Consider the following 15,777-nt stretch of genomic DNA (forward strand, 5'->3'; position numbering starts at 1 on the left):
TTGCCATTGCCAGTGTGTGAATGGGTGAATGACTGAATGTAGTGTAAAGCGCTTTGGAGTCCTTAGGGACTGAGTAAAGCGCTATACAAATGCAGGCCATTTACCTGGATGCCTGAGAACCTACACAGACACATGTGAAATGTCACCTACATTCAGCAGCCACTTTGTTAGGTACACATGTTTAACTGACAATGCAGTTACTTGGCAACAACTCAATGCATTCAGGCATCTAGACATGATCAAGATGATCTGATGAAATTTAAACCGAGCATCAGAATGACAAATAAAGGTGATTAAAGTGACTTTGAATGTGGCATGGTTGTTGGGTTCTGAGTATTTCAGAAACTGCTCAACTTCTCGGCTCTTTGTGCACAATTATATCTAGAGTTTACAGAGAATCGTCAAAGAAAGAAAATATCGTGTCGGTTCTCTGGGTAAAAACTTCCTCGTTGATGCCAGAGATCAAAGGTGAATTCTCTTCTGCTTATTCTTATTGAGGTCATGGGGGGTGGAGCATATCCCAGCTACAGTAGGAGGAGAGATGGGGTCTGATGCAGGGCTAACACAAAGACACAGATGACCATTCGCACTCACATTCACACCTATAGGCAAATTTAGAATCACCAAACGAGCACGGGGAGAACATGCGAACTCTACACAGAAAGGACCCGGCCAGATGGTGGCTTTGCTTGCACCCTTGCTGTGAGGCAACAGTTCTAACCACCATGCTACTGCGCTGCCCTTTAGCATTCAGTTTTATTTACATAGCGCCAGTTCACAGCAACAGTCATCTAAATGTACTTTATATTGTAAGGTAGAGACCCTACAGTCTTACAAAGAAACCCTAACTATCAGTCATACCTATGAGAAAGCTGATAGGAAGGCCACTTTAACTCAAATAATCACTCGTTATAACCAAAGTATACAGGAAAATGGTTGAAACCTTGAAGCATATGGGCTACAGCAGCAGAAAAATATACCACCCTGTCAGCTAAAAACAGAAACTGAGGTCACAGTTTACACAGGAACTCACCAAAATTACACAATAAAAGATCAGAAAAACTTTGCCTGGTCTGATGCGTCTTAGTTTCTCTGCTGTGACATCTTCTGATGGCTGCTTCCAGCAGGATAACACGCCACGTAACAAAACCCAAATCATCTTGAACAAGACCATGATGTCACTGCCAACAGATCTCAATCCGACCTGGTACTAACAAGGTGAATCTAATACAGTTGGTACTGAGGGTAGATCTCATTAAACACTGACAGTGCTGCACACGTGACCAGGTTATCGCCTTTGAGTCAGCCAAATGAGGGTCTTCAAAACTATCGGGAGCTCTTTAACCAAAGCCAAGTGACATTAAAAAATGTTAAAAAGTAACATTGTTACTGCCAGAAGGATTGCTGGCAAACTAAAGAGTTTAAAAAGAAAAGTTGGACTTTCATCCAAATGCACCAGTGTGTTCATATGCTTCACCAGTAAATTTCAAAATAAAGCAAACACTACACATGTAGCGTAAGCATAAAACATGTCAAGTCACTACGAGTTACCACTGCATCAGAATTAGCAGGCAGTAAATATAGTACTACGGTCCATATAGTTACAGTGTGTGTGTTTTGTTCCATTCCTTCTCCAAAGCGGTAGAGTCTGAGTCGTGATCTGGCCCCAGGGAGATGTGAAGCCGATTTGTGGTTGTTTCACTTTTCAGGGAAAATAAAAGACGGGCTTGTGTGTTGCTGTCTTTTTTTCCAGCCTCCATCTATTCTGAACTTAACCACTCTCCGCCTCCAGAACCCAGTCTGTCAGCAACTGTGATTAAGTGTGAGAGACTCGAGATTATGCCTCAGGCATTCGAGTGGCAAAAGTGGACGCAGGTCACATGAGGCGAGCGTATAGTTTGTATACTGTGTATGCAGGTCTGACTCACTTTCAAATACAGTTGGTTTCCAGGGAGGGACAACAATAAGCTTTTATGCCATCCTGGATGTGCTGATTGTTTGCCTGCTTAACGTTGAGCACACTCTCAGTGAAAATGACAAGGTTTGGAATTTTTTTAAGACTGGAAAATACAAAAGTATAATTAAGGAAGAGATAAAGCACAAAGGAAGCCATTTAACTGTCAGGATTCCTCAGCAGCTTTTCCCCCTCTCACTCTCTCGCTCCCATTGTGTGTCTGTGTGTTTGTTGGTGAGCTAATTGTTGCTGCATAACTGGCTTGTGAATCTCCGCTGCTAAGCATCCAGGATACTAACAAGTTATAAGCTGTTTATAGGAATATTACTGCCGCCCTCAAACCTCAACCATGTTATGATTTATAGAAAGCTGTGGTCTCACCAGAGATTTAGGCAATTACCAAAGTCTAGTTTCATACAGATTTATGTCTTGGAGAGAGTCTCTGGAGCCTTTTAAGTTGTATAAACTGGAACGCTGCAACTCTGATAATAATACTTAGCCATTTGGCGCTCTTAGAAGGAGCAGAAGAAAGTAAGTCAGTTTCTCATTTGTTCGGCGAGCCTCTTCCAATTTCACCCAAAACTTTTCAAGCAAAGAACGACCCTTTCATGGCTTGAAGTGAAAAACAGTGCTACCTAAACTCTGAGACGTTTAAGGGTGCTACTAATTATCTCCAGATGATGTCTTCATAACATCCTTGACGAGCATACTCCCCCAATGTCCTATTAAAGGGCAAAACACATGGCATATACTCATCGACGAGTGCCACTGTTCTGCTCGTTCTTATCATGATCAGGATTCGTCCTTGGATGCAGTTATTTTGTATCATAGTCAACAAGATGCCTCTCTTTCTATTTCCTTAAAGGGACAGCTTCTTCTTCTATTAGCTGCTTCTTTAAGGATCATCTACCTGCATCTGACCCTATCCCCAGCATCCTCCTCTGTCGCACCAGCCCTCTGCTTGTCCTCCTTCACTACATCCATGAATCCTCTCTGTGGTCTTCCTTCTTTTCCTCCTGCCTGGCAGCTCCATCTTCAACATGCATGGTCCAATATATTTGCACTATGCCTCTCAATATAATCACTAATCAGTCTAATGCACTCATTTCTAATCCTGTCACTCCTGGTCACTCCCTTTGAACATCGTAGCATCGTCAGCTCTGCGACCTCTACGTCATGCCTTTTTATTAGTGTCACTCTCTAGAGGTGGGCGGATCGATAGCATCAATACAAACTCTGGCATTGGTATCGGATCAGTGACTGGATCACTACTTTGTTTCTATCATTTAGATCAGTATGTATCCCACATACATACCTCAAACATGCACAGTAAAAAATGTTTGAGCCTTTTCACATCTATTTTATTTACACCTTATACTACTTAAAAAACAGAAGTTGCCCCTCAGTGCTTTAGAGACAGCCACATTTAGGTTCCAGATTTCCACAAAACCCAGTTTCAAAATACACAAAAAGCTGAAAGGCGTGTTTTGTTATGTTAACTAATTATTGTGGAAAATAAAAAGTGATTCATTGGTCATTAAAAAGTGTTCAGAATTTGCAAATTGAATGTGATTCATCTCATAAGTCATGACACACTCCTCTCTTCTGCATAAACTACCTTAATGAGTTAAAAATATTGGCATTGATGTCGGCAATTCAGGCGCTGTATTTACTGGGTATTGGGTCAATACCAAAGTTTGCATTATGGCACAGCACCACCACTGCCTCCACACCACACATCATCATCATCATCATCGGCGGGTTTCACTGCTGTTATAAACCTTCCAAGATGGTAGTGAGACCTGCCACAGCCTATGGGGGACAAGAAGCCAGTGTACTCCGACTGCCGATCCCAAGCCTGAAAGAGATGGGGGAGGGTTGCCTTTGGCATAAAGTCTTTGCCAAATTAAATATGTGAATCATCAAGAGGGGCATTTTCTTCAAGACAGATCATGTAAGAACGTTTTTCACATAAAGCTCGACTTAAATAGCCTCAATAATTGCTTGACTCAACTGCGACTTGGTTGTTAGGTGTTCGTGGTTACTTCTTATTTAAGCTGCAGGCAATTTGTACAACACAAAGGAGTTTCAAAGAAAACTCTCAGAATATGAGCGGTTGGATTATCCCGCTTATCCCGACACGTTTTAAGAAAAACATTATCTGTTATTCTTTAATTATTTGATCATCGTGGAAGTTTTACCTTAAATCCCAAAGAACTGATTAGCAAATGCTAAAGTTATATGTTTTGTACCACAGTGCAACTCACACATTTCCAGCTGATTAAGTGAATGAATGTGAACTAATTAATTATGATGTTTTAACCAACAAGTACAATTTTCTACTCCAAACCTGCTGAACAACCAAAGACTAAGGCAGATGTGCACAATGGAAGTACAGTGGTAGTTGAAGTTACTTATTCCACATAAAAGATCATATTATTAAACAAAAAATGAAGTTCAGTTATGTAATTTTTTAAAATGATTTTCAGCATTTGGGAGTCAATGTCAGGTATATCGCAAAACTTCAGCAGATAAAATCGCAACTATCTGCATGGCTGTGCACCATAGAGGTATTTATGAAACACAACTCAACATCTCACTATTAAATCAATAGCTTATTATTAAATACGCTCAAAAGAAAACTGGTTAGTCAGAGTGAGCAGGTTATGCGGGTAATCGGAAATCGTCTCAGTTACGGATGAACTTGCTTTGAGACCGGTGAGAAAATAGTTTGTAGGACTGAGAAAATCTTCCCAGGAACATGTTTGGGCTGGTAATACAAAAGACAAAACTATGCAGTTCAAAAATGCAGCCATTACAAAGCTTATTTTCTCTTTTATTCCCCGTCTCACGCCCACGCTATCTATTTGGCCTCCTCGGCCTCACAGGTGCATGCAAAGATTTGCTGTGGTATTTGGTGTTTGTTGAAAGAGATCAACAAGCAAGGACAAGCTCTCTGCGAAGCAGTCCTGACAGCCCGACATCATTCCACGAACAGCTGTCACGCTCGTTGTCTCCTGCACCACCTTCACCCTATTCGGCCAGCGCCTACGGCACCCCATCAGCGCTGATGCACACTCGCTGTCAAATATGGCAAAGAAGTAAAAAGGCACAGATTGCACCTGAATGTGTACAAGCACACACTGTGCATTCCCACTCTTGAATCTGTAGATGTGACAGCTGCAGGGAGGGCTGTCCAAACACAGCCACTTCTGACAGCACTTCAAGTGAAAGTGAGCATGTGGAGGTTTGTAGTAATTTGCCATCTGGAGGGTCACTTTTGGTGTGTTTAAGGTGGCAAAAGGTTAAAAGACTGGAAGTTTCAGTCATCTGCGACGAAGGTAACAGTCGGCTAAGAGACGTGCGCTCCTCTCTATACAAGAAAGCAAAGTGATACCATCTCCAGTGATTTGGCATTTTTGATCTGCCCACACACATACATGCCTCGCCTTGCATTATTATGTCATTGCAGCCCACCTCCTTCTGTAATTCCTATTGGCACACCTGGGTGTGGCAGCTTATGGGGATTCATGTTTGGGTACTTTCGAAAATTACTTCCAGACATTTTGTCCCGGCACTGTTAGGTTTCGTAAGACTTTCATCTCCGAAATGGAAATTAAACAAAATCACTAATGTTAAGTATTTACCTCGGGAATTTGCAAAGTGGAAAATTAAAGAGTAGAAAGAAAGACCTTTTCATTTAAACCGAAGATACTGTTACAGCCGCTATCGTGATTACTGTTGCTGCAGCGATTAACTCCACAAGTGCTGGAGTGGCAGCGAAACACACACGTGAAAGCTGATCATGGAGTTTAATGTCAAGATGGAAGAAGAAGAAATGTGAGTGTTAAGGGGTTGAAAGCAGGAACACTGCTCGGTGTGTACTGTGGGCCTATAAGGTTCCATAATTTATCAAAAACAAGTCTGTAATGATCTGTCAATGCAAGGAAATTTGGTTGGGCGACGACTTAACTAAAAGGTTAGTTAACTACATTTGTTAATATGTAATTTGCACTGTCGGACAGTTTGCTCACATAACTTCACACAGAGCTGACAGTCAGTGATTTACACTGCTGCCAGGACACTGACAGCCTTTCACACATACAAACGCATGTATAAACGGGTTCATAGAGAAATTCTTCTAAATCAAATAATGACTCATCCTTGAAATGCAGCCTCCTCTGTCAAAAGGGAATTATTTCCGCCAAGGCGGTTGTGTTTGCACGCATGTGTGTCATTCTGTCTTTAAACATGATAGCTCAAAAAGTTTTGAATGAATTGTCATAAAACTTTGTAGAAGTGTAGAGTGGGCTCATTTTAACAATCTAGCTCACAGGTGTTGAACTCCAGGCCTCGAGGGCCGGTGTCCTGCAGGTTTTAGATGTGTCCTTGATCCAACACAGCTGATTCAAATGGCTAAATTACCTCCTCAACATGTCTTGAAGTTCTCCAGAAGCCTGGTAATGAACTAATCATGTGATTCAGGTGTGTCGATCCAGGGTGATATCTAAAACCTGCAGGACACCGGCCCTCGAGGCCTGGAGCTCAACACCCCTGACTTGCTTAATTGGTTGAAAATTGACCAAAAGTCTCACAACTTAGAAACTATGATTCTTACAAGTGTGGTTTATAGAGTCAACATAAAGAAAGTAACGTATAAAGATTTCAAAAGGGTCATATGTGACCTCTGACCTCTCCTTCAAGGTCAGTCTGAAGGTCAAAGTGATAATAATGGTACATAGAGCTGTTTAAACTACCATTATTTGTATTGACAACATAAAGGCATAAATATGATGGGATTTTATCCTGACTTTGTTACATAGATATTTGATATCAAATACAAACATTATAGTAACAGGTTATAATCATTTAAGTATGAATACATGTACAGTGTTTCTGAAGAAGTATAATCTTTGGGTGATCGTGGCTCAAGAGTTGGGAGTTCGTCTTGTAATCGGAAGGTTACCAGTTCGAGCCCCGGCTTGGACAGTCTCAGTCGTTGTGTCCTTGGACGAGACACTTTACCCGTTGCCTACTGGTGGTGGTCAGAGGGCACCAGTGTTCGGCAGCCTCGCCTCTGTCAGTGCGCCCCAGGGTGGCTGTGGCTACAATGTAGCTGCCATCACCAGTGTGTGAATGTGTGTGTGAATGGGTGGATGACTGAATGTGTAAAGCGCTTTGGGGTCCTTAGGGACTAAGTAAAGCGCTATACAAATACAGGCCATTTACCATTTTAATACAAATTAAATGCAATCTAATTATTGTGGAAGTTTTGATAAAATATAATACATTGGATATTTTAAAAATGAACACATTAAGTAAATGTGTACATACTGGTATCAGATGCTCAGTTTTTGTAGAAGCATTATGAACAATTAAGAGGCGCAAGTCATGTTTTAGCTAACCCTACTTTTTCTTTATTTTTTCTAATTTCACAACAGAATAATTTGCTGAGGTTCTCTTGTTTCATGTCCAATTTCAGGACAAGTGTGCCAAACTCCTGTTTCATTGCTGTGTGTTTTGAGAATGTCTTAAACCTCCCAAGTACACGTCCAGTCTGTGCTTCATATTCGGGGTATGAGGAAGCTCACACCCAGCTGTCCCAACACTTTCACTGCCATAACAGCCCTTTATTACTTGGAGTCAGAGTTAGACATGCCTGACGTGCCTACCTCAGCAATCCAAAAACCACATGGGGAGGTGGGATCCAACCGCAAGGACAGGTGCTACTGAGGTGACATCACTGCCAATTGTGGGTCCTGCTGAAAAAGCTCTCACACATCTAGGACCAAGAAGTGATGACGGATACTAATGTGAAATAATAGAGCTACAATAATCTAGCATGGCCAACATAAGGTCCTAGCAATGCTGTAGTCATTTGTTTTTAGAGATCAGATTTAATGTTTTCAGCAGCAGTGGAGATAAACAGAGATTTATGAGTAAGGCTGGCTCATTGGATCAGAAAGAAAGAGAAGATGTCAACCGAAACCTTCTTTGGTTTCATCTCCGAAATTATTCATGACTGCCGAGCTGTACAAATAATCAAGCCTGAGACTTATAGCTAGAATTAAAGTTTTTGTGGGTAGATTTCACAAGTTGATGTTTTATGAGTTCGGCACAAGTAATTTCCATGTTGTGTGAACATAAATAAATGATTTGATATGTCAGAATCTTGGCAGAATTGAGAGTCCTCTGTTTGCTTTGAAAGTAAATCGTGAAGCTTGGGCATGTGACCAACTGAGATCAACAGTGAAGCATGAAAGTAGCATTCTGTGCGGTTGTCAATCACCTGTTGCTAATTGCTACTGGCAGGGCGAGTGGTGGGAGGAAGGGAACGGAAACTGCAAAACTGTTTATCTTAGTGTTGATCTTTAAACTTACCTACCACAGCTCCGACATCTGGGGCACCTTTTTAGGCAAGTTTATGCTTAACAGGACTGTGTGAGCAATTTTAGTTTGACATACATCCAACTGAGAGTGCTCGCGCATAAACTGTTAACATAACTGGGTTTGCTGGGCTTTTAGTGTCTGTAACTGTTTGACTGGCAGAGTCTCTGTTGTACCATGCTGCTGTGCTGAATAAGGAGCCAAGACAAAAGAAAAAGCTTTCAGAGAACCAGTCGAATCATCGGCTAATTCCTGGGTGAAAGAATGAGATTATGTTACAAATTAGTCTCCTTCATAGCGGTGGCATGCACCGACATATTACTGTAGCTCAAACTACTCAGAAATATATAAGCAAATAAAACAATCATACATAAAACAGGGGCTGCGAGAGAGTTTGGGGAATGGCTGTAGCAATGTATTTCACATAGGGGACGTTGTGAAGATAGCAATATGAGATGAGTTGCGCTGTTTGTGCATGTTTCCTAATATGAGGACTGTTTTCAAAATGAAGTTGGTTTGTTAAAAAGTTCAAATGAAATGCTTTGTTCTTTGAAAGCACAATATGTTAGAAAAGACACAGAAAATAAAGGTATCGATCCACTAACTTTACACAGTGACAAAACTGATCAAGACTAATTTGCTGCACAAACACTGTTACTTCCTGGTAAAACCAGTGATGATCAGATAACAAGCTTCTCATGAATTACACAAACACTTATCAAGTGGCTCTGCGCTGGCTCTTAAGAAAACCACATTCACAAAATATCTTTAAGATCAGAACATATTCACAAGCAAAGCAAAGGCTTTACGTCATCAACTAAAAACACTAACACGTGTGTGTTAGTGTTTTTTTAATGCTCTGTATGATGGCAGAGCATTAAAAACTTTTTTTCAGTGCTGAAAAAAAAGTATGTTGTTTTCAGGATTTACTCTTAGATGTTTGATTAATAATAGTTGCTGGTTTAAAACACATTAGCCTTCTGCTGCCTTATCAGCAAAGAAATGGTAACATACTCAGGCCATCATTAATACTAGTCTAATGTATGAACAACTTGTTGATTTGCCATGTTTGGCCATTTTCAAGGATTCGTAAAAATAAAAAAAATCCAAAGTTCAGATTTACGTTGCCATTTTTATTCAAATTTTCATGTTGCTCACCTGTTTGCAACTTTGTGACCACTCTTTAGAAATGGACACTTCAGTTAGCTAAGATCTACTACAGCCACTATTAAAATCCTTCTGTCAGTTTCAGTCATAACAAGAAACCTCTGCATGACTGTATTTTTTCTCCCATTCGTACGGTGGCCCTGAGAGATCAAATGCACTGCAACTCAAAAGCACACAAAACACAACAGAAGTTGGAAAAAACACCACAAAAGTTCACAAGAAATTCAAATAAATGAATGAATTCTCAAAAACACAATGGAAGAGACAATAAAGTAAGCTAACAGTAAACAGCTAACAGCAAACATGTATCTGCACCATTACATGAAGCTAACAGACTTTACCTTACAGCCTTTCCTTCCCTGCAACACCTACGAATCCTCTGTTTCTCTTAAGTGTGTTTCAGTGCAAATCCTTTGCATGCTTTTGTTTCTGACACTTCCGCAGCTCTTCTGTCACATTATCATCTCCCCAAAAACACTTCTGTTGTGTTTTGTGAGATTTTTTTTTAATAGCTCCATAATGTTTTCTTTTGCAGCATTTTTCTACTGGCTGATGTTTTCTTAAGTTGCTGTGCATTTGACCTCTGAGAGCCACCATACATTTGCACCCATTTTGCCTTTTATTTCAACCAATGGTAAAGGGTACGTGACCCGGACCAAACATGCATGGATAAACACATTTCCACACACTTCCAATCACTTCCTGCCTCTTTTCATTCCATCTGATATCACTTATACCTACTTACCCAGTAGGTTCATCTGGAACCAGATCAACAGATGCATTTCAATGGAGGCTCTCAGCAGCCCAGGGGCCTCTTGTCAGAGCCCACAGGACATCCCTCCTTCCCTGACCCTCCAGGAATCCCCCTCAACTATTCTAAGCACTGTCTCCTTTTGCTCTTTCCTCTGTGCCTCCTTAAACGTCCACAAAGGCCTTCAGGTTAGCAGTCACTCGATATGGCAGCAGGAGAGGAAGGAGGCGCCTGAAGGAGCAGGTCATTCTACTTGGGTGAGCAAATGGGAACATCTGCCACTTCATTTTGGTCCGTGTCTCTAATAAAAAAACACAGGAGGCGTCGTCTGAGAAAATGAGCATGTTCCAGCTCAGGGCATCGGAATGCTGAGTTAATGTTGTGATAAGGAGTTCAATGAATTATATGGTATAACTATTCTGCCGTTCCACCCGCAGGCTAGGCCAATATTTTCCAAGGACAGTTAGCTGGAATGGGTAGAACGGGAGGGAGAAGAAGTTTGTCAGGATAGCTGTTTGAATGATTCATGACTTGATTCACAGGTTATGTAAGCTGCTAAACCAGGGAGATGATACTGTAAATTAAATAAGTTTTGAATTTGAATGAAAAGGACATGGAAAAGTTTTATGTAAATAATGCTCTAATAAAGTCTTTAGTTAATGCTTAATCTGACAAATTCCTTCAAAGATAATGACTAACAGAAACATTTGTATGTAAATACATTAGCATTTCAGTGTGAACAAAAACCACTTCCAGACTTTAATGAGCTTTTGTAAGGCCTGAGTTCTCTTTACTTAAAGTTACTTGAAGGAAGATTTGGTAAAATCGTTGAATAATTGTGATTTTGTTATCATGTCGGTTTATTTTCTCACACGTTAGAGTTCAAGCTTTACATTTAAACTCGGGTACTGTGGTCAAGAAAAACATTTAATAAATAAATGGATCAACTTCAGTCATAAATCACATTCAACAGCCCACTGTGGACAAAAACTGTAGGGGACCTTGTTGGAGATGGAGTATATTTTGTCTTGGGATACAAGAATTTCAAGTCTTTCAAGTCATAAAAGCCTGCTGCAATTGCATATTTTGTCATTTCCCTTGGATGACTCAGTGGTCTGATGCTGGGTTCATGCCATGTATTTGGAGAACTGTGTGGTTTGATTCCATGTCGGCTTGGGAACATTCCTGCATTATTTCAAGACTGATACCCCGGTTCCTGGCTGTGTATCAGATAAATTACGCTCAAATAATTGTGTTTCACATTTGAGGTATAGTCATCTAAAAAAATAAAATAGTTTTCACACGGCTCTATGAAGTCTGTTAAAAACTAAGTACGTCCTTGGTGCTTTCACAGGAATTTAGAGCACCAGGTGTTGCTAATCAAATGCACTCGACTAACTGACTATAGAAGAGTGTGACCACCTCTAGAAAAGCAGAGAATTCAGGTGTGTGTTTACACAATGCAACAATCTTCACAGGAGTGGACGTCCCAGCAAATTCACCCCTAGGTCAGAGAAACTGGAAAAATAAATAAATAAATTTTAAAAATCCAAAATATTTAAGCTCATCACAGTGGGAAAAAATGACTGAAAAAGCATGGCTTGTGTGGAAGGGCAGCATAGTTTCCAAACATGCATCCTTTGAAAGAACTTTTTCCTTTGGACAGACAAGTAGAGATATTTGGTTATAACGCACAGCGACTTGTTTGACAAAGAAACTCTAACACCCTGTATCAACTCTCAGGCATGGTGGTGGAGGAGTAATGATTTAGATGTTGTTTGGACACCTTGCAGGCATTTAATCAACCATGAACTCCCGAGGCCTGACCAACAACTAAAGCTTGTACCAAACTGGGTCATGCAACAGGACAACTATCAAAGCATAGGAACAAATCTACAACCAGATGAATGAAAAAAAATTATTTTACAAATCAAGGAGTTACAGTGACCCAGTCAAAATGCAGGTTTAAACCCAACTAAAAGGTGTGTCCAAAAGCTATCGAATCATCCGGTATACTTGGTTTTTTAGAGGACTGTAGATGCCAGCCTAGATGTAAGCCAGTTATAAAACTGTGCTGCTCCTTTAATATCAGAGTTGACATCAATGCAGTGACTTTGCAGCTATTTTTGTACTGAACTTTATTTTTTGCAAAGCAAGCAATTAGAGTCTTGTCATTATGGTCTCTATGATGTGAATTCAGTACAAGAGGAAGATGCTACTGGATGCACTGTGGCACTGTAATAATGTGTGTGTGTTTAAAATTAACCCATACTAAAGAGCAGTATCGGGATGCCTGGCTTTGACTTCTTTATTTTGAAGGAATCTCTTGTAAGTTCCTCCACCTTTAAGAAACTCAGCAGAGGGCCCCTTTAATCAGCAACATTCAATCTGAGTAGTTTTAGCACATGACTAGCAAACATACACAAACCCAAAAAAGAAAACAAAATGGGAAAAGTAGACGATAAAAGCAATCACAGACTAAACTCTGAAAGAACCGGAGATTAATCTGAGCATCAGCTGTCCCTGAACGTTTCCCCGCAGCAGTGGCCTCTTTAGCTGTTTGAAATACAAATGACCACAGTGAAACCAGCCACACATGGGTGGTTTACATTACACATCAACACATATCGGTCACACATGCCCCCGGGCCTCCCAGCTTCTCACCTCAATACACGCATCAAGTGGACATTACCACCAACATTTACCCATTACTGCATACTCACATTTGTATATGTAATATATACAGCTCTTACAGATGCCTGCCTTGTATGTTGATGTGTAAAAATCCAGCTGCCATGTGTTTGGCATTTACAGTGACTGATGACAGCTATTAGTGCTGAGTGCTTTCGGGTTGTTGCGCATTGTTTGGGGTTGTATAGCTAAAAATTGGTAGTGATCATTGTCTTTCCTTAACATCCAAACTATCCACGCAAAGCCCAGGTACAAACGGCTTGACGTTTCTTCTTCGCTCGTTTTTTCTTTCCCACTGTCGCCAAGTGCTTGCTCATAACGAGTCGTCTAATAGTTGGGGTTTGCTGTGTTATTGTACGTTCTTTGCCTTACACAATAAAGCACCTTGAGGTGATTCGGTTCCATTTGATGCTTTATAAATACAATTGAATAAAATCAAAAGTAGCCATAAATGTGACAAGTTACATGGAACTATTTCTCAAGCTAGCTCCTGAATATAGAGAAAACCAAAGGGATCGGGTGCTGAGGCTGAGGTGGGTGGGGGAGGGCACTATTTGGAGGAGATGGAAGTTCTGGGCTGTGCAGCTTATAAGACAAACAGACGAGCCAATGTCGTGTTTTCACATACGCTGTTTCCCTGTATGTGTGTATATGGAAACAATGCCCCTGCTGTTTGCCCCCCACCACCTCTGTCACTGCTGCTGTAGTTGCTCTACACCTGTGCTTGGCAGAGCTCCCAGCATTTCCACCCCCTCCAGGAACAGACGTTACCTCAATCTAATCTACCCGCCACCCCCGCCTCCACAGACCTCAACCGCACACCCCAAATCCACTTTAGTTCTCAGTTTACACCCTGCACTAACTTTAAGCGCTGCAGTACAAAGAACAATACATATTCAAGAGCTGCACCATGGTCAGATAGTGCACATGTGGCCCCTTTGGGATGTCTTATCATTTCAAGATGGAAAAGAGGACAAAATCAAAGGTTTCTTTTAGCTACTTGCATCCCATCATGAGCCTCAAACCATAACCTCCCCCGTGCTCGCAGCTTGAGGATGAGGCGTGAGCAAGGGGTGCGTGAAGGCAGCTGTGGAGGAGAGCAGCCGGGCAAGTGGCACGTTTTTTAGGGGGTTCATAAGCTCACGAGAGCCATGGTGTTCTTGTGGTTTTGGAGTGGGGGAGCTTTGTGAAACCGGAGTCCCCTGAAGGCATAAAGAGGAGGGTGAGGGGAGGGTGACTGGGACACAGCCTTGACCAGCAGAAGCCCACCTCTTTTCCCGCAGTGTCAGCGTCACAGGTGTGTGAACAACAATGCATGTGTGTGTTTGTAGGAGGCCCATGTCTAATCAATGACACACTGTATTGTAATCGTCTATTGTGGGGACACAACTGGCGCGCAAATGTAAACACAATTAGGAATAAACTCTTGGGAATCAGGTACAGCCCTCGGGCTGGACTGGGATATGCAAGATGGAGTGGGAAGCAAGATGTAAAGCGCGGCAGCGACTTATCGTTTCTATAGCCGGTTCTCAACATTTTGTCACAGAAACAGTGCGCAACAAACAATGAAAGCAGGTCAGATAAAGCTCAACAGTGAATTCCACTCTGCAGCAGTTGCTAGGTAAAGGACTTTTCCTAATTCCCCATATTCATACTGGACTCCCTCACTCCCACTCCCACATACCCTCCTGAGACTGAAAACAAAGATTAAACCTTTTTTTCCCTTCATAACTTGACCACTGTCTATCTCCAGGGTTGGCAGGGTGCTGCATTTTTGGGATATTTCCCATAAATTATGATGGGTATCAGTAGGCCAGCTGTACTTTTGAATTCTGGTATTCTGAGTTGCTATTATGCTGATATGAATACATCTCTCTCCGCCTGTCACAATGATTCTGCTGCTGTATGTGGCAATGCACAGAACAAAGGTCGCCAAGTAAAGCGGCTCCCACTCCTCCTTGCGCCCATTCAGTGTGGCAAATAATTCTAAATCAATATTTCCATGCAAATGGTGCCATGCAGGCTGCTTGATAGCCAGGTAGGTAAAACTATAACCAACCCAATGATGCCTTCAAGTGGCCCCGGTAAAATGAGCTTCTTTTCCATGAAAACTGGATGGCTGATGGTTCATAATTTACTACAAGGCAAACAGAGCATGAAGAATTCTTTGGTCTACAAATGAGGAGATTTAAAGTTTAAAGTGTGTGTGTGTGTGTGTGTGTGTGTGTGTGTGTGTGTGTGTGTGTGTGTGTGTGTGTGTGTGTGTGTGTTTTAACAGAGCAAAAAAGTTTCAACACAGCATTTCTTAACACTACCTAAAGAATTGTTGATGCTCACAAAGCAGGAGATGAATATACAAAGTAGTCAAAGCTTTCCAGAGTGTCAAGAACTGGAGAACAAAAGTATAATTTAGAAATTTAAAGAGAGCCACACAGCAAAGAACAAGCCTGGCTGAGGTAGGAAGGGAAAGATTTCAAAAACTAGTGAGATGTTTCTCAAGACCAGCAACTAAAGAACAGCTGCAGAGACACGAGTGAATGACTTTGCCAAGTCAGGCAAAGTAATACTCTCAAAGAAGATGATCACTAGAACCCTGCACAGGAATGGACTTTGAGGTTGTAGACCAAGAAGAACTGAAGTATGACTGAAGTATGCTGAGGTCTATTAGGATTATGTATACTGGAAGTGCCTCGTTTGTTGAGATGAGATGAAACTAGAGCTCTTGGGCCACAGAGATGCTGTTCATGCTTGGAGAAAGAAGGAAGAGGTGTACAACACCACCCTCACAGTGAAACACGGTGGTGGGAGTATTATGTTGTGGGGATGC

The 15,777-nt window shown here is 41.4% G+C and overlaps 1 protein-coding gene across 1 annotated transcript in view; it reads right to left on the bottom strand.

Annotated features, from left to right (window-relative positions):
* slc25a45 (solute carrier family 25 member 45) overlaps positions 1-10,535 on the bottom strand; it is a 69,476-nt gene extending 58,941 nt beyond the window's left edge. Inside the window, exon 1 of the mRNA XM_080899798.1 lies at positions 10,254-10,535. The gene's annotated coding sequence lies outside the window, so the exon portion shown is untranslated. The remainder of the gene's footprint in view (positions 1-10,253) is intronic.
* Between the last annotated feature and the right edge of the window lie 5,242 nt (positions 10,536-15,777).

The sequence above is a fragment of the Rhamphochromis sp. 'chilingali' genome (assembly GCF_963969265.1).
Source record: "Rhamphochromis sp. 'chilingali' genome assembly, chromosome: 12".
Lineage (NCBI taxonomy): Eukaryota > Metazoa > Chordata > Actinopteri > Cichliformes > Cichlidae > Rhamphochromis > Rhamphochromis sp. 'chilingali'.